Genomic DNA, 20540 nt, shown 5'->3' on the forward strand with positions numbered 1-20540 from the left:
ACTATTAATAATAATAATATAATAATAATTATAATAATAATAACAATACTACTACTGCTAATAATAATAATACTAATAATAATTATGATAATTATAATAATAATAACAATTCTACTACTAATAATAATACTACTACTACTAATAATAGTAATAAATATAATAATTTATATAGTTTCAAAGCCATGCACTGAGTTGGTGACCGCTAGCTTCTATTCACTGTCCGCAGCATTAGCATCATTATCAGCGTGTCTGTCTGAACTAAGAGTGTTTCAACCTGGGCTGGGTACAATTTAAGGGAAGCCAATGAGAACAGAGCTCATTTACATATATAAGTTTAAAGGGACAGTCTATTTAATTCTAAGGTTTGTGTGAAAATGAATTCTGACTGGTTCTGGTTATAGTTTATGAACTCAGGGGGACAAATCTGATGCACGGTGAAAGTGGGGTATGGGCCCTTTAATTGGGTCCAGTGCAGAGCTGCTAACTCCATTTTTCCATGTATTAAATGCACAGTCGTTTTAACAGGGTATTAAACGTAGGGAACGTAACCGCGGCTGTAAGCAGAGACATACAGGGTCAATTAAGGTCAATTAGGCCGCCTCATTAGAAAGGTGTGTATGGATCCGGGCCGTCCAGAAAGGAGCAGCTATACGACGCCTGCAGGGCGAGAAGCTCGGAATTGGCGAGGGTGAGAACCTGGCACGTCCCGCTCTCACTAACTGTTACACGGCTCTCACTAACGTTTTCCACGCTGCAACCAAATCCTTTCCTTTCTGAGGGAGCCGGTCAGAGAGGGACCGCGGGAAGGAGCGGGCTTTAGGAATTGGGTTTATTGTCGTCAACATCCTGCCAGGCTCAAAATTTATTGGGTGTTAAGCGCGTGGGGCCCGGACCCTCGCGGCGGCCCGCAAGACGGGAGTGACCTTACGGGGGGGGCAGCGCCCTGACATGACTGACTTCTGACCACCAACCCCAGATACACAGGAAAACAAACAAACCTGTCAAGGCTCCGCCCACAAAAGTGATTTATTAAGACTTTACAGAAAAGTACCATGAAAATAAAAAAGTATCCGGACAGCCCTTGTGTTAACTGAGCATATGATCAGCTTCTCTCAGCTGCACACAATGAAAAGGATAGCACTGGAGCAGCCATGAGGTCACATGGGGTCACCTTAGGTCACCGTGCCCAATGCTGAGCCTGGACTAGAGGGGTTTAAAGCTCCTCAGCACTGAGGTCCTGAGTCATGGAGCTCCATCCAGTACCTTTGGGATGAGATGAAGCGTCAGAACCTGACCTCACTGATGCTCCCGTGAGCTCGTAACACCCTGACCGATTCAGATTTTAAAGGGTTAAAAGGTCAGTAGTTAAACCGCTACCATGTGTCCAAATGTTTGTGGACAGCTTGTCTAGTCCCTGTAGAGAAGAAGAATAGAATAGGGACTCTCTGGAGCAGATCATCATCATGACCCTATTGGCTCCATGCTGCCTAATAATGCCAGGCGTGGACTAGAGGGGTATAAAGCCCCCCAGCATTGAGGAGCTTTGGAGCAGTGGAGGAACTGCGGGGGCAGTGGTGGCTCAGCGGTTAGAGCGCCGGGATATCGATAACAGGTTGTGGGTTCGATTCCCGGGCTCGGCAAGCTGCCACTGTTGGGTCCTTGAGCAAGGCCTTTACCCTCTCTGCTCCCCGGGCGCTGGAGTTGGCTGCCCACCGCTCTGGGTGTGTGTGTGTGTGTACTCACTGCCCCTAACACATGTGTGTGTGTGTGTGTGAGTGTGTGTTCACTACCAGATGGGTTAAATGCGGAGGACACATTTCGCTGTACAGTGTACAGTGACAAATACCTTTACTTTACCTGTGTTCTCTGGAATGATGGTGGAGTTGGAGACCCCTGGGCTGGCTAGTATTGCCCATGAGAGAGAGGACAGTTATGCTTTATGAGGCTCCCGATTACGTATGGCTGTGGCATCACTGCCGTTATTACAGCAGTACAATAATAGCACTGATAATATAGCAACGTAGTGAGATCGGTGTTGTTGGGGTACTTGGAGATACTGTGAGTGTGGAATTGTGGGACTGCTATCAGCTTCAGTGTTGCATTAGCATTGGTATTAGCCTTAATGTTAGCTACGTTGTTAGCTGTTGTACCTCTGAGGATGTAGTTCTGGTAGTTCTGGTCAGCCTCCGCTCCCACTTTAATGAGGCAGGTGAGTCCCTCAGCCACAACAAACTCGTGCACCAGGTCTTTATCATCCTGCAGAGTAAACAAACACCAGTAAACAATCAATACAAGCACAGTAAACAAAATCCAAACAGGGTATATAATGACTGGGGTGGTCGGAAGCCTAGCGGTAAGCCAGGCGATACAGTCACCTGAAGGGTGTGGGTTTAAATCTCACGGATGATTGGATCACCAGTAGGACAGCGCCCCCTGGTGGTGGGTTAAGTTAGTCATTTTGCTGTCCTGGCTCAGTCTGGGAGCAACACATCAGCTAAAGTGCTTTACCTACAACTTAACCTAACCTGACAATGCGCCCCCTACTGGTGCCGCTGTGCTGTTCCCAGACTGGGCCTGTTATTAAGGATATTAAAACCCTGCAGCTCATTAATTCCACTTCAAATGATGTTTACGTTTTTAAGGACATGTTAAGTGATGTTAAGTGAGGAACATCTTTTCCGGTAAAATTAGCGGTGCAGACATGCCAGGATTTCACCGTGACGATATACAGCCGAGAGAAAGTGCCTGGCGGTTGGCGAAGAGCTTAGCGAGGGGCTTTCACAGCATCCAGCAGGGAGATTCATTAGCTCTACTGTACATGACCCTCACACACAGGCCAAACTGCTCTGCACTTCATTTCCTGTGCCCATGGCAACCCCGTGTGTTTGGGGTGCAGGAACCGTGGGTTGCCAAGCTCGGCTCTGCTGGTTCCCGGGCCAGCACTTCATTAAACACACTTTCTGAAAGACGGGAAGCTTGACTTACACACATTTTCTGGAGGTGGGTTTCTATATTTAATAACAGTGTGTCCAGTATGGATCATATTGACCATATGTAAGTATGTATATGTAATATTTATATATACATATTATAGATATTACAGTATTTATGGTGTTAAGTACCTATATGTAATAAGTGTATATCCTGAATGTATTATATTATGCTTACAAAAGGCAAACACACACACACACACACACACACACACACCATCCACCAGTAGACCCACAGTCTAGCACACTTGGTTAAACGTCTGATTTCCCCGCTGTGTGCCATGCTATGTCTGGAATGGAGCTGGACTGCAGCGTGATGGCCAATATTTCCCCGCTCTGACATTTGGGAGGACCCGCCCCGTCGCTGATGTAGAAATGATTAGAGGTTTGGAGTTTTGGAAGCTTTATTGGCCAACAAAAGCTAAAACGACACGGAATTCCTTCACATGCGTCTGGATAAACGCAGTGCGGTACACTTCAGTACACACACCAGTATCTCACACACTGTTTCTCAAATAAATCAACACACACATACACACACACACACACACACACACACCACAGTGCTTTATTTACTGATCTGGGTTAAACCATTTTGCTTTTAAAGGGATTAATTAATTACTGTTTTCATAAAGATTCACATAAAAGAGTGATTCAGGAGATGAATCTGTGGCCTCACATTGATCCGAACCGAGTTCATGACTCCTTAGGAATGATTCAGCAGTGGGACATTAATAACAATTATATGTTAATAAATAGTGAATTATTATAAATGATAAACATTATATTCATATAATCTTCTAAAACATATTATGTGTAATGTAATGTATTATTTTTGATAAGGTAATGAAGTGAGTACTGATATGATTCATCTGTAGTCATTTGAATAATGTTAATGAGTGTCTGTCTGTGAGCACACAGCTAACAGTGCAGCAGGTGTGTGAAGGGTGATGATGATGATGATGATGATGAAGGTGCTGTACGTTTACCTGAAAGATCTGCTTGAGGGAGAAGAGCGCTCGCCTCAGCTCTCGACCCGTAGAGTTGTAGAGTTTCTCTGAAACAGAAGAAAACAACAGAGTTTCACACCTGTTCCCATTCAGTCCAGATCAGATCAATTCAATTTAATTCAGTTCAGTTCAATTCAGTGTGTGTGTGTGTGTGTGTGTGTGTGTGAATGATTCAGCTTCTTGTGGACAATGAATATTCCCACAGAACTCAGAGCTGCAGTTCCTCCGTCTACCAGCGAAGGGCAGCGCTGAGACCACAGCTGCAGGCTTCCGTGTGAGTGAGTGTGTTAGTGTGTATTAGTGTGTCTGAGTGTGTGTGTGTGTGTGTGTGTGTTATAAAGCTGTGCCTGCATTTCTGACTCAGCGTTCTGCTGCCTGACTGCGCTAAACCCCAACACTGCTCTACAACACTGTACACCTCTCTCTCCCTCTCTCTCTCTCCCCCTCTCTCTCTCCCTCTCTCTCTCCCTCTCTCTCTCCATCCCTCCACCCCAGCCCCTCCTCTCAGTGTGGTATTGCAGATGATTCACCAGTCAACCACCCAGTAGCTCCACCCCCAGCCTGTCCCCCGGGCTGTCCCTGCCGGCCGGCGCTGAGCCCTGTCCTCTCACTGCTGTCTTTAATACCTTTACATCAGGATTTCCTCCCATTTATTTTTACTAAAGATTAATATACAAACATGTATATGTATACACACACACACACACACACACACACACACACACACACACACAGTGAAACAGACAGGCCTGTATTTAATGAGAAATATTTGGGCTGTGATTAGTTCCAGTCCAGCTGGCAGGGTGAAGTGACCACAGCACTGCCCTCTGTCTGTCTGTCCACAACCAGCAGATCCTCAGTGTGTAGAGGAGGGGGTATCTGAGGACATCTCTGGGGTTCCTATGGTTCTGCTAATGTCCTCCTTTTGACCTACCTACCTCACACACACACACACACACACTCCAACCTATACACAGCAGCAGGGGACAGTGAGCTAATCCTGCCTTAGTTCTACCACCAGATGCCACCTCTGTCTATGTGTGTGTGTGTGTGTGTTCATGTATGTGTGTGTGTGTGTGTGTTTATGTATGTGTGTGTGTGTGCGCATTTCAGAGAGAGCGCCCATGGCATGTAGGTCACTGTGCCACAGACCAGGAGGTCTATGTGTGGTATTATTTGGGTGTGTTTAGGTGCTTGTGTGTGTGTGTGTGTGTGTGTGTATTGGACAGACTGCACTGAATCTTTTCCTAAAGAATCACAATTTTACCCCAATTAAACTGAATCAGGCTGAAATTTGAGATGACATGAAGAATCGCATTAAGAATCAAACTGAATCAAATCTGAGATTCTGTGATGCACTGAATCTTTTCCTAATGAATCACAATCACAACTGAAGCCATACATTGTTTCTAAAGAGAATCATAATTATAATCACATGGAATCCAGTCAAGGTCAAATTTCTAATTCTATGACACACCGAATCATCAGTAAAACTGAATCATACTGAATTACAAGCTAAGTTTCCATGATGAACTGAATCATATTCATAATTGAGTCAAATCCAATAATAATTAAAGTTTCTGTCATGCAGTGAACCATTTCCTCAAGACTCCAAGACTACATCCGAATCAAACTGAATCGAATCCCTGCAAATCTTGCCACTTGCACTGAATCATTTCCTACAGAATGGTAAAGCAGCGGTGATTCACACCCTGACGTGTCTCTGCTCACTGCATCATCAGCGTGTGTGTGCTGCAGGCAGAGGAGTGTGTGTCCTGAAGGATCTGCGGAGACGTTTAGAGCTGCTCTGTTGATAACAGTAATTATGACGGTAGTAAAAGTGAGGAGTATTATAATCTGAACCCCGCCGCTCGCCTTAGGGCAGTGAGGAGAAGGCCCTGCAGGGTTTGACCCCCAGGAATCACACACACCTACGTGATGTGTTCAGGTAATCACCACAACGTCTCACGAAGGAATCTGCAAACCAGACGCCCTCACTCACAACCTTCTGATCTCCAATGAATCAGATTCACTTACTGATCCCCAAACAGACCAACCATCCGTCCTGCCTGGAAAGCAGAGCTGCAGGGTTCTCCACCCTAATCTGCAGAGTACGGTCGATCAGCACAGACCAGCACTTCAACACGATGCCCTGAACTCACTGACTGACCCCTTTAACTCATCTGCCCATTGACTTCTATTATCAGTGAGATTAGAGTCAGTGAGTTTCTGCTCTTTACTGAGTTCAGGGAATCGTGTAGAAATGAGGGTCTGTGGTGATGGACCGTACTCTACAGATACAGCAGATAGAGATCAGGGTGATACACACCGGACCACCCCTTTAACTCATCTGCCCACTGACTTCTATTATCAGTGAGATTAGAGTCAGTGAGTTTCTGCTCTTTACTGAGTTCAGGGAATCGTGTTGAAATGAGGGTCTGTGGTGATGGACCGTACTCTACAGATACAGCAGATAGAGGTCAGGGTGATACACACCGGACCACCCCTTTAACTCCTCTGCCCACTGACTTCTATTATCAGTGAGATTAGAGTCAGTGAGTTTCTGCTCTTTACTGAGTTCAGGGAATCGTGTAGAAATGAGGGTCTGTGGTGATGGACCGTACTCTACAGATACAGCAGATAGAGGTCAGGGTGATACACACCGGACCACCCCTTTAACACCTGAACTGTGCAGACAGGGCCTCCACATGCCCAACATCCCCCCCCCCCCTCTCTCTCTCTCTCGCTCCCTGTTCTCCTTCTGTTCTCCAGTCTTTCTGGTCCTAATTTATGGAGAGAAAACAGAAGTAATTAGAGAAAGACCTCCCAACATGAGTGTGGGCTCGTAACCTGCTACTTTACAGACTTTCATCCTCCATTCCTCAGCCCTAACATCAACCAGCCGGCTGCCCAGTAAAACCAGAGCAGCTCCAGCAGGTGGAAGATATTACGCAGGTAACAGTGAGAGCGCTGCGGCCCCGACCGGTCAGGATTTACTGGCACGGACAGAATTAAAGGAACAGGCTGGCGAAAAAATTTCCCCCCAGGGTTTAACCTAGCGCTGGAGCTACGAGGCTAATGTAGCTATAGAAGCTTATGTACACCAGTTAGCATGGTGCTAGGAGCATCCTCTAAACCATCACACCCCCTCGTGATCTAGAACGTGGACTGAAGTCTGTTAGAAGTCACGCTCCAGTGCTAGAGCGAACGCGTCTCCGCTGGCGGACTACACTGAGACCTTCTGCCGAAGGACCCCTTTAAAAGAGCGAGTGTTGTTGAGGCGAGAGCCGTGTGCGTGCATCAGAAAGCACGCGAGAGCTAATGCTAGTGTTTATGCGTGCGGGCCAGCTCTACCGCGCGGCGAGGGTGCAGGCGCAGGGCTCTAATGAATTTGTTCCTCCTATCTGGAGAGGGTTCAGGAGGACGGTGGGTATTGATGACTGCCAGATGCAGCTCAGCGATTATAAAGTCCACAGGCTGAGAAGCGCTCTGATTGGCTGCAGCTTTCGCAGGACGGGCGGCCCATTACCCAGAGGGCCTTGATGTTCTTTTCCCACACACACACACACACACACTCACACGTACACTCACACACACACTGAACAGAAACCCGGCCTCAGTCTGGATCGGATCACTCCGTCTAGGCTTCCTGATCAGCGGGTGTGTTCGGGAGCAGCAGGCGTGAATCGTCCAATAGGGTCGCAGCCTTTCCTTTGATGTGTTCGCTATCATTAAGTCAGGTCATTATCGTTGCTGTTTCATTCTGACTAACAGTTTTTGGGGTAGTTGCTAGGTTGTTGCTAAGCAGTTGCTAGGGGTGCCACTAGGGTGTTGGTAGGTGGTTGCTATGATATTCCAGATGCTTCCCAGGGCCCTGTTAAGTGGTCGCTTTGGTTGCTTACAGGTGGTTGCAAGCATGTTGCTAGATGGTTTCTAAGGTTTTCTGGGTGGTTGCTAGGTGGTTGCCAAGCATTTGTTATGGCACTACTGCAAGTGTTTACTAAGTGTTGAGAGAAGTTGGCTATGTATGGTGTTCCAGGGCTGGTGGCTGCTATGGTATTACAAGTGGTTGCATAAAGATTCCAGGTGGTTGCCATGGTGCTCCGAAGAGTTGCCTGCTATGTGTCTGCTATGGTATTACAAGTGGTTGCTCAGTTGTTGAAAAGTGGGTGGTTTCTAGAGTGAGCTATGTTATCCCAGGTGATGCCGGATGGTTGCTAAGGTGTTCCAAATGGTTCCCAGTAGACTGCTATGTGGTCGCTATAGTGTTTTAAAGGGTTGCAAAAGTGTTGCTAGGTGGCTACTAAGGTTTCTTGGGTGATGGCTAGGTTATTAAGCAGTTGCTATGGTACCTGCTGAGTTGCTGGCAGGTGGTTGCTATGAACAGTGGTTCAGATATTGCCAGGGGACTGGTAGGTGGTTGGTATGGTATTACAGCTGGTTGCAAGGGTGTTACTAAACGGTTTCCATTACAGTCAACTGTTGTCAAGCAGCTGCTCCAGTTTAGCTTCCACGCCTGGACTGGAACTTCAGGCTCATTTCCCCGGTATCGGCCCTTTAAGCACGGCGCTCACACACACAGCTCAGCGTGGCCCGGCTTCCCCCCTCGGGTCGGGTGGGGGGAGGGGGGGTGTAATCTGAGACCCGTTGTGAGCAGGCCGGAGCAGATCACGTTCCACATCGGCCTGCTCCGAGATAATGACAGCCTGCCGCATTTCAGACAGGTTCCCATCCAGCAGCACCGAGCGCTCGGATACAGGCCCGCATTGTCCCAGGATTAGTTCTGCAACCTGACCCGCCGTTTATGTGTGTGTTTATGGATACAGGCTGTTTAGTAAACGCACCGCTGCCGCTGCTGCTGCCGCTGCTGCTGCCGACGGCTCCACTGAACACAGATACATCCCTCTTTAAAAGCGGCTCGCCGTGATAAAGGGCCGCACATTCCCTGGATGTCACGGCGCTGAGGTGCTCCCTGCCCTGCTGCTCCCGGATCGGAATGCTCGGCTCCCTCACACACACCAGCGGTTCTGTCTCTGCTCTGTGCAGCAACCAGCAATATCTATATAATAAATTTATTCATATATTTCAATATATGTAAAGTTTCTGAGGATGTTTAACACCATAGAGAGGACAAAAGTATTGGGACACTGCTCATTTATTTACTGTTTCTTCTGAAATCAAGGGTATAAAAAAAGAGTTGGAGTAACTGTCTCTACTGTCCAGAGAAGAAGACTTTCTACTAGATTCTGGAGGAGGAACATTGCTGTGAGGATTTGATTGCATTCAGTAAGTAGATTGTAAATGAGGTCAGGATGTTGGATGATCAGCACCCCACCTCATCATCCCCAACTCATCCTAATCAAAAGTACTGGATGGAGCTCCTCCACCATCACTCCAGAGAACACAGCTCCTCCACTGCTCCACAGCTCCTCAATGCTGGGGGGCTTTATACCCCTCTAGCCCACGCCTGGCATTATTAGGCAGTATGGAGCCAATAGGGTCATGATGTTGATCTGCTCCAGAGAGATGGTCCTATTCTATTGGCAGTACTTCTTCTCTACAGGGACTAGACAAGCTGTGTGTGTGCATTTGCACGCCTGTGTCAGCAATGGTTGCAGCTCAAAATAGCTGAATGCATTCATTAGAAGGGGTGTCCACAAACATTTGGACATATAGTTTATTACTGTTGGACAATATATACGGTATTATATTATATCTATTTATTGTTTAATAAATATGCTGTTTCTATTATAAACTGATTAAATGGCACATCAGGACATACACTAAGTAAAAAAGCAGCCCAGGTATGCAGACAACTACTACACACACACACACACACACACACACACACATCCTGCAGCCTGCAGCCAGACAGAAACCCATGTGGAACACTAGCATGTGTTTTTATGGCTGTCACTGTGAGAATCCTCTGGCAGCTCCACGTTACCCATAAACCCCAGTGGGTCTCGCTGCAACAGATTCTGTGAATGTTCGGTTTCGAAACTCATACAGGAAAATCTCCTGCACGCACTTCATCTGTCAGAATGAGCGTGTGGATCATATGAACATTAAAGAGCATTATAGAGCGCCCCCTATGCTTCCTGTAGTGTATTACAGTCTGTCAGAATGAGCGTGTGGATCATATGAACATTAAAGAGCATTATAGAGCGCCCCCTACGCTTCCTGTAGTGTATTACAGTCTGTCAGAATGAGCGTGTGGATCATATGATCATTATAGAGCATTATAGAGCGCCCCCTACGCTTCCTGTAGTGTATTACAGTCTGTCAGAATGAGCGTGTGGATCATATGAACATTATAGAGCATTATAGAGCGCCCCCTACGCTTCCTGTAGTGTATTACAGTCTGTCAGAATGAGCGTGTGGATCATATGATCATTATAGAGCATTATAGAGCGCCCCCTACGCTTCCTGTAGTGTATTACAGTCTGTCAGAATGAGCGTGTGGATCACATGATCATCATAGAGCATTATAGAGCGCCCCCTACGCTTCCTGTAGTGTAATACAGTCTGTCAGAGTGAGCGTGTGGATCATATGATCATTATAGAGCATTATAGAGCGCCCCCTACGCTTCCTGTAGTGTATTACAGTCTGTCAGAATGAATGTGTGGATCATATGAACATTATAGAGCATTATAGAGCGCCCCCTACGCTTCCTGTAGTGTATTACAGTCTGTCAGAATGAGCGTGTGGGTCATATGAACATTATAGATCATTATAGAGCGCCCCCTACGCTTCCTGTAGTGTATTACAGTCTGTCAGAATGAGCGTGTGGATCATATAAACATTATAGAGCATTATAGAGCGCCCCCTATGCTTCCTGTAGTGTATTACAGTCTGTCAGAATGAGAGTGTGGATCATATGAACATTATAGAGCATTATAGAGCGCCCCCCTACGCTTCCTGTAGTGTATTACAGTCTGTCAGAATATGATCTGATGTATTTTTACACCCTCAGGAGATTAGGCCCAGCAGCTGAGAAGCATCCAGCACTACTCATTTAGCTACAACAGTCTCTCTCTCTGTCCTTGTGTCTCTCTGTCCTCGTCTTTCTCGCTGCCTGCAATGGAAAAAGTGGAAAAAGCGTGTCGCTGGTGACTGGCCTCCCCTCTTGGATGTGAAGCGATGCGAAATGAGTTTCAATAATCACTGCGGCCCTCTGAGCTAGCCAGTACAGCGGAGGATAAATTACAGGCCAGCGCACCAGCAGAATCCACGCCAGCGGGAAGACACACACCATGCTCTGCATCGGAAAACAGATGGGGAGTCACTCACACACACACTCACACACACACACACACACATATGTACGCATACACACACTGACAGAGAAGTTTAGTTAAGACACCTGGAGATGCGTGAGCAGCGTCCAACAGCTTGCGCGAGTTTTCCAGTCCGTAACTGCCAGGCGCTGGAAAACTGGAGCTCCGTACACATCATCTACTCACCTTCTAAACCCGGCGCTTATTCTGACTTCCACAAGGAAAAATATATCGGACTACAGTTGCAACGATGTTCCATCTCGAACCTGGAGAGATCAAGCACCTTTGGGATGAGCTGAAGTTGAACCCCCAGTGAACATTTCTGAATTGAGTTGGAGGGAGATCCAAGATCTGGCCTGTTCAGTTCTCAGGACTGGAACTCCACTGAATCCCCCTGGGATGGGATGCAGAGCCTAAGCTCCACAATGGAATACCTTTGGGTATTTACCTCGGCATTGAGTGGAAGCTCTACTGGGGGTCAGAGGAATTGAGCTCCATTCAACATCTTTGGGATGTGTTGGAAACCTGAAGCTCTACTGAACATCTTTGGGATAAGGTGAGGACTGGAGCTCAGTTGAACACCACTGGGTGTTTCCATCAAATTCCTTTAGGATGGTCCCAGATTGTCCAAATGTATCTCTCGTAGCTCAATGGGATCGAATCCCATCAGTTCCCATCAAGATCCAGCTTGTTCAGAGTTCTGTAAAGTGGTGGAAAGTCCCTATTTGCCTCGATTTTAGAAGAGCAGGTGTCCGGAAGCTTTTGGACACATAGGGTCACTTGGGGTCATTGTATCCAGATAAACTCTAGCAGGTCCAGCGGTGGTTTATTCCACAGTAAGGCATCTGGGAAGCTGTGGTAGTATCTGCACTACTTCACTGTTTGGGAATCTGAAAGTGATCAATTCCCCACGAGGGCCACTGCCTCGTCCCCTTTAATAAATCCTGGAGCCCCGCAGTCATCAGGTGACGGTCTCCTCTCATGGGGACCTGAGCTAATGCCTTCCACCTGTCGGCTAGCCTGCCTGTCTGCGGGCCTCTCTGTGCCTCCCGTCGCCGCGATGGGGACGGCAGGAAGATGTGTTCGGTCTCGGACTCTCCGGCAGGGCTTCCCAGGCTGGTCCCTGATCAAAAACATCATCCTCTGCATTGTTTTGTCCCGGCGCTCGTGGCGATTAAAAGCAGGCCGTCGTAAATCACATAAACAGCCCGGCCTCTGGTTTATACGGAGCGGAGAAGGACGGGGACCGTGTGATTCTGGGAAGGAATGCAGAGCCCTTAAGATGCGACTTCGGGTTCAAATGCGTAAGTCATGAACGGGCTACATCTGCTGCTCAGGCAGCGCTGAGGGATTCGGTGAGGAATTAAAAACCCAAAGACCTGCTGGACGGATAAGGCCCGGAAAAGACAGCGGGTCACCAGCGGCTGAGACTGTGCGGAAGAAGAGAGTTCCCTGTCTGAGCGTGAGAGGAAAAGTGCCACCTGTCTGAGGCCTGGAGCGTCGTTCCAACTTTCCCGAGGAGGGATGGAGTGGAGGGATGGGGGATGCCTGCAGGGAGGAGGTGGGGAGCAGTGGGACAGTGACAGGGTGAGGGCAGTAAGTGCAGAAACAGAAGGGATCCATTTCCAACTCTTGCTCTTTTTCTTTGAGCAAGATCCAGCAGAAAGCTGTTGGGCTGATCCTGCAAGTGATCCCCGCTGGTTACGGCGACTCTAAATCTCGCTAAAGGGATTAAAACACTTGTATAGATGCAGTTCCCAACGACGCCGCGCTGGCCTAATTGGGTGAAATGATTCTGGAACAGGGAAGACTCTGCGATCTCCAAAGCCCCATTGGTGTAATGTGTTTGGTGGTTGACAGCACTGTCGAACAGTCGGGGGTTCGTGTCGGGGGTCCGTGTTACTGCATGTCCGGCCAACAATTCGTTCCGAGCTCGCTACCAGCGAAGGTGCTGGCTGGGGAAGAAGCAGAGGCGCACTTGACGAAGTGCCATGCCGTTTCCTGACCGTTCCCAGACCGTTTACGGCCATGTGGTGAATCAAGCGAGCTCTAGATAAATCTGTCTCAAAAGAGGAAAGAGATGTGATCCTACAAGAGCCAGAGGCAGAGGACCAATATCAGACTTCCTCGGACCGAAAGCCTTCCTCCACGCCTGGTTTTCATAACGTCATGCATAACTTCGGCACGTTTTCCATTACAGCCGGCCTCGGAGTGGCGGCGGAGACCTCAAAGCCTGCTGTTATCGACTGCACGGTACACTATCAGGTGGACTGGACACTTGAGCTGACGGTGCTGAAATGCTGGCCCGGCGAGGCCGGAGGCCTGCGGCCATAAGCAGCGTGTTGAGAGACAGCACTGCTGACAGCTGCTCCTGAGAGCCTGGGCGGAGGGTTTTTTTAAGCACCACCCAGTATGACACAGCACAATCCAGCACACCCCAGAATGATGGCATCGGACCATCCATCCCAGCAGAGGAGATAAAGATACTAATAAGAGCTGACCCGACCTCGCTTGCCGTGATTTGCATTATAATTAGAAAAGGATTTGGGCCGGCTGTCGGCTGCTCGATGTGGTCATCACAAGTGGACTTGCTGAACCTTTGGGGTTGACGTTCTCTGTTGTCTTAAATCCCTGGAGATGTAAGGACGACAAGCGTCTAGACTTTTCTTGGGGGAAGGATTTCTCCAGGGTGCAACAGAATGTAGCTGAACGCACTTAATAGAAGGGGTGTCCACAAACTTTTGGAAATTTAGTGGATCTCTGTGAGTGGCTCTGGATCAGAGTATCTGCTGAATGCTGTAAATGTAAATATGAAATATGTCTTCATGGGTAAACAACAAGCTTGCAATTAGTGCGTCCACTAAAACGACTACAGCTTGGTTGGCAGGGGGTCCTGCCCCGAGCCATCTAGCCACTATTTCAGCTCGGTAGCGTCTACAGGTTCAGTTATCAATTATGTAAAAGCTGCTGTGCCGTGCATTACGCAAGACCTGCTACAACCCAATGAAACTGAGCCGGAGTGGAGATGGAGGTGTTGATACTGCTCCATTCAGAGGAGCCTTGTCCAGGGAATGGGCTGCTTTCTCCCGAGGTGTCACTGAAATGGACGTAATCCACTCCTGGCAAAGAAGCAGAGCGAACACTCAAAGGCCCTTTTTGTCCCGGGAGACAGCAGTGTTTGCCCGTTTGGCAGCAGTGAGGCAGGCCTTCAGATCCGCACTCTATCACACTTGTTCTGAAGCTTTACTGGCGCAAGACTCGGCCACAGGGAAAACATGCCCCTTCCAAAACAGATGACCGGTCTGCCGTTAACGGGCTGGGGTGATGTCTGCATGTTGCATTCAGTTAAAGGGCAAAGCTTAATGCCTCCTTTTACAGCACTGAGAGCAACAGTGGGGCCGGACCCCGAGAGCCAGCAGCCGGTGGGGGGGTCTGAGGACTGGAACCGCGGAACACAACAGTGACATTAACCTCATCACACTATTAACAGGTTCAGGGCAGATTCAGGCCTGATCCAGTTCCGATTCTTTGTTTTTACTGCTGTACTGACGTCCTCTAGACGCATTCACAGGTGGATGTTTAGAACTCTGATGTTCTCAGACAGTTTATTTTACAGTGGAACCTCAGAACTTAACGGAATATATGTGGTTCTAGAGCTCTGACTGCGTTTGAGAAAACCAAACGCTGTGGGGAACCACACGTTTGCATAATTGCATATACTCGTCTAGATACATTCCATACTAGGTCTGCACTTCCAACAGATTTTCAACCATAAGTGAGTGAGGGGCGTGGCTTATGCCATGGACACCCAGCAGGCATTGGAAGTCAATCTGATGTCAGACAGACGTTGAATTTGTTGAATTTGTTGAACATCCATCAAAAACCAACACTGGATTGACATCAAGCTCCGACGTCAGACAGACGTTGAGGTTTTGGATTCTTAACACCATGACTTAAAACCTGCGACATATAAACGACTAACAATGTTAGAACGTCACGGACGTTAACATTATTATGAAGTTTAGCAGACGTTGGGTTTTGGCTCAACTAAACGTTGGTATTTTTCATCAGTGTGTAATGTTCTTAACTGAAAACCAACAAAATATCAACGTCAAATGTTGTCACTATTCTACGTCCGATTGATGTTGGCACTAGACGTTGTCCTGATGTTGATTTTGGTCACCCAACATCACCTACCTTCAACCAGAAAACAACGTCTAGCGATGTTGGAGGCCAGCCGGACACCCCCATGGAATATATGTGGTTCTACAGCTCTGACTGCGGGGCTTATGCCATGGACGTTGGATTTTGCTAACGTTGGATTTTGGCAACTTAACTGAAAACCAACAAAATATCAACGTCAGATGTTGTCACTATTCTACGTCCGATTGATGTTGGCACTAGACGTTGTCCTGACGTTGAATTTTGGTCACCCAACATCATCTACTAATGTCTAGCGATGTTGGAGGCCAGCCGGACACCCCCATGCTCAGCGAAGAACTGCGACCATTAGTTTAGGCAATACTTCAAAGCAAAGTTCAAAGAATGAAGGTTCTAGTATCTAATCTTTTGGGGGTTCTTTGGTGATGGGAACGTCCGTGATCGCAAAAATGCAAATGTGTGTCACTACACCACGGCCCAGCCCTACAAATCAGAACGAAGACCTTTCTCAGCCAGAGTTTCCCATGAGCCAGCTCCGAGGGTGAGGACGGGTTCTCTCAGCACCGCTGTTTACTCTAGAGGGACCTCTCCGTGTCCCAGTGATGTCCTTCCAACACAAAGCTCCCAGATAAGTCTTTCAAAAACAGCCAGGCGGTCTTTCTCAGCACAGCCCGGGTAAGAACTGACCTCAGACGACACCAGATACCTAATGACTAGTCGATCTCTGTCAAACAAATGAAAATAAATGCCTGTGCTCGGCCGGGTCGCGTCTTCTCACGAGCGGATCCCCATGAATAATATTTATCAACAATGCTCCAGCGCGACTTTGTGATTGGTTCTCAGGTTCTAATGCGTACACGGCTTCTTTCATGCCGAGGATGTTAGAACTCTCAAGCCGATGCAGCTCGTCTGGCTTTGTTACGGGTAATCGATTGCTGGTAAACACGTCCTACTGCCGATATCAAACACCAAGGCCTTTCAGTCAGCGGCCGGTCCAACATTTTCCATCACAAACGAACACCACGAATCCAGTCCGCTCTTAGTCCTGCCTAATCTGACTCCTGACTACTGTGTCATACAGTGCCTCATACACGAGCAGTGACCACTGCAGTCCATGCTTATGCTTATGTCTTAGGAAGCACTATGGACAGCTCAGGCTAGGGTTCAGAAGCTGACATCAGAACTTTCTCCATCATCAGAAAAGCCCGACCACGTCTGCACTTTCCATGCCAATCTGAAAAAAAGAAAACCTCAGCAGCCATCACGGCCCTAAACGGTCATCACTGAAAGTGCCGTTCAGCTGCCCACTCCACAGACGAACTACAGAGCATCCTGAATCTGCAGAGAAAATGACCGCTGCAGCCGGTCCACCACTGAAGATCAGCGTTAATTATGGTTAAAGAACCTTACCCACCATCTCCCCTCCCAATCAGGACTCCTCCCAATCAGGAGGATCTTCAGTGTTGGTTTTCACTTTGGTTGATGTGTGGCCAATGTGTCTTGGCCAAAGTCTTGACTCAGACTCAACTACTACAAAGTCTTGGGCTTAACTCAGACTCTTCAACTACAGCCTCCCTGTCTCGACTCGGACTCGACGGCTACAAAATAACGGTTTTGACTTCACTACTACAGTGTCTAAAATGTTTTGACTCTGACTGACTGTCTACTGGTCTTGACTCAGACTCAGTGAGTCTTGGTCTCAGTCTTGACTCAGACTGGACTAATATAAAGTCTTGGTCTTGACTCAATTAACTCAACATGTCCCGGTCTTGGTCTTGACTTGGTCTTGAGATCAGTGGCACAGGACGGGTTTCTGACGGACACTGAAGCGTCCTCCTAAAGGCAGCCTGACTCTGAGGAAGCGCTGCCCAATGTTTTCATTTATCTGACTGGGAAAAATTCTCATGACCTTCAAAACATGCAGCATAAGAGCGTTTTAACCGGACCATTCATCACAACCTCCGAGCAGAAAGAGCCCCCGCTGTTTCCTTCACACAGCAACAAACAACACTCCAGACCTCCGCCTGCTCCAACTGCTCCCTCCCCTCAGAGCTCACACAAACATCTACTGAACACCAAACACGGCTAAACACTACTCACGACTTCCAGCCACCCCTGACCAGATCACAGGGCCTCCGCTCAGAGAAGAACCGCTGCGTTCAGAAGTGCAGGTCCATGAACACCAAACAAACACCACATTTTACCAACATGAAGAAGAAAGGGTGAGGTAAGTCTTCTCAGTTGTGGAAACCAGCAAACATCAGCGGGAGAGCCGTGAGGAACGTGTCTGACGCCATTACCATAATGTAGCAAAGTTCTAAATGTGGGAAAAGGGAACACTAGTGGAAAGTGGTCTTACCTTTAATGAGATCGTCCCAAGCAGAAGCATGAGGGAGAAAAGAAAGACGGATGTCAGAACCATCAAAGCAAACACACACTAAGCAGTGTGTATCGCTGTGTGTATCGCTGTGTGTATCGCTGTGTGTATCGCTGTGTGTATCACGGTGTGTATCACTGTGTGTATCGCTGTGTGTATCGCTGTGTGTATCGCTGTGTGTATCGCTGTGTGTATCACGGTGTGTATCACGGTGTGTATCACTGCATCCCATACATACTCATACTCATCCATATCTATACCCTAACATATTTATCTATGACTGGACCACCCCAACTCTTTATCTGCCCATTGTCCTGTTGTGCTGGAATGATGGTCTGTGGTTCGAGTGAATAAAACAGGGTTAACATCTTCCCGGATTCAGACCCTCCTCTGACTGAGCCTCCGTGCGGGCCGGTTGAACTGGACACATTCGGGCCCGTCAGGATTTACAGCCCGTTCACGCTTCTCCTTTAAAGCTGAAGCGTCTGTTCCGGAGGATACGTCTCTATCTCAGAGATTTGGGCGGCGCTGAGAGGCCCGTCAGAGCTGAAGCAGTGATTTACAGTCGGTTCGCCCGCCACTAAACACAGACTCGCCCTCGGAGAGGGGAGAGAGACAGAGCTGTGCGGACAGACGGGCGGAGATATGGAGAATATGGTCAGATAAGCCATGTGCACAGGTTTTGGCGCCTGGTGTAAATGCTGGTTGTTGATAAAAGTGTCTAAATAAGTGAATAAATCCTTAAATGTTGCATTTTCTGAACGTTTTAGACACAGTTTTTATTTATTTGATGGAAACACATGAGGTGTGAATTAGAGTGATACACACCGGACCACCCCTTTAACTCCTCTGCCCATTGACTTATATTCCATCATTAAACCTGTGTACAATGTAAAGAGCAGCTATAAAGAAAGCCTAGCTGATCAGCTCCATCAGGTAAGCTCCACGTCTGGCCTGTAGGTGTCACCACGTTCGCCCCGCAGTCCGGTCTGATCTGAGAGCAGGTGAAGGATCTGTGCTCAGGCTCGGCGCTGTAGTTAAAGATTACTCGGGCTGAGCTGCAGGCTGTGGTTCTCCGCGTTAATCAGTAACCCAGCTGAACTGAGTCAGAACCGCCTCACTGAGCGGCTGAACTGCCCCCCTGCTGGGCGGCGGGTCAATCACCAACCTGGAAAGCACCGGAATCACCAAGCTGTGTACGCTGCCGAAAGCTAAGGCGGGGTTCTCACAGGGTTCACTTTTCACATGTATCAGTGTAAACGGTAAAGCTGACACCTGCCCGTTACCATGGTTACATCCCAGCGTTTACCCTAGCAGCCCCCAGGTGAGTCTCTGTGGGCGTTTTCATGTTGATGCAACCGCATGGGGTCAGACGGCAACCACTTGGCAACAACACAGAACTTGAGACACCATAGCAACCACTAAGCAACACCCTAACAACCACGAAATGACACCCTAGCAAACACTAAGTGACACCATAGCAATCTCTTAGGAAGCACCTTGTGACACTATAGCAACCACAAAGCAAAACCCTAGCAAACATTACGTGACACCATAGCAACAACCTAGCAACCACAAAGCAACACCTAAGCAACACTCTAGCAACCGCCTAGCAACACCTTAGCAACCACAAAAAGAAAAACTCTATATAAGTGACATATTAAGTATTAAGTCACACCATAGCAACCACCTAGAAACACCCTAGCAACCACCATCAACCACCTAAAATCTTTGTTTTTTTTGTCTATGGTTCTTCTAAGAACCTCTTGCAGAACCCTTAATTTTTAGAGTGTGCATATCCACTCACACTCACTCACAAAAAAACACAGCACATCCAACAAGACCCAAAGCCTCCTCCATCTTTTCTACAGCAGTAAAAACATGGAGGCTCACAGGACGCTCTGCTGCTGGATTCTACACCCTGATCTACTTTACTGTGTGCAGTGTGAACACACACCACCCTCAGCTTTCACACCAGCACACACACACTCAACCAGTGGAGTGTCAGTCTGCTGCCACTAGAGGGCTACAGGATTTAACCCTCTGTGTATTTAACCCTCAATTAAAAACACCGCTATCATTAAGCCTGCCTGAGAGACTTCGGCCTGCACACGTGTCGGCTCACCACTCTTCACTGAATTCTACTGGTTTGATGTTTTTGATCCACACACGGACCCCCGCCCTCCCCCTGACCCCCGGCCCCTACAGCACACCTGCTAATGGTTAAACTCAATCACGGCCCAATGTCAGACAGCAGGCGCAGAGCCCGGTCCCAGCCCTCTGACGGAGCGCTGCTCCCCCGTCTCACACACACACACACACTCAGGATTACACACTCGCTACAGTGCTGCAGAACAATGTCCACTGTAGCTGCAGTGATTCATCAACAATGTCTATAACACTCATTCTGACAGACTGTAATACACTACATGAAGCGTAGGGGGCGCTCTATAATGCTCTATAATGATCATATGATCCACACGCTCATTCTGACAGGCTGTAATACACTACAGGAAGCGTAGGGGGTGCTCTATAATGCTCTATAATGTTCATATGATCCACACGCTCATTCTGACAGACTGTAATACACTACAGGAAGCGTAGGGGGCGCTCTATAATGCTCTATAATGATCATATGATCCACACGCTCATTCTGACAGACTGTAATACACTACATGAAGCGTAGGGGGCGCTCTATAATGCTCTATAATGATCATATGA

The 20540-nt window shown here is 47.9% G+C and overlaps 1 long non-coding RNA gene across 1 annotated transcript in view; it reads right to left on the minus strand.

Moving 5' to 3' along the window:
- Positions 1-2172: 2172 nt before the first annotated feature.
- LOC140555786 (uncharacterized) overlaps positions 2173-20540 on the minus strand; it is a 54791-nt gene continuing 36423 nt past the window's right edge. Inside the window, exons 2-3 of the long non-coding RNA XR_011979687.1 lie at positions 3980-4047; positions 2173-2256 (exon numbers count right to left, since the gene is read on the minus strand). This is a non-coding gene — a long non-coding RNA (uncharacterized lncRNA). The remainder of the gene's footprint in view (positions 2257-3979; positions 4048-20540) is intronic.

Source organism: Salminus brasiliensis, chromosome 5 (genome assembly GCF_030463535.1).
Source record: "Salminus brasiliensis chromosome 5, fSalBra1.hap2, whole genome shotgun sequence".
NCBI classification, from domain to species: Eukaryota; Metazoa; Chordata; class Actinopteri; order Characiformes; family Bryconidae; genus Salminus; species Salminus brasiliensis.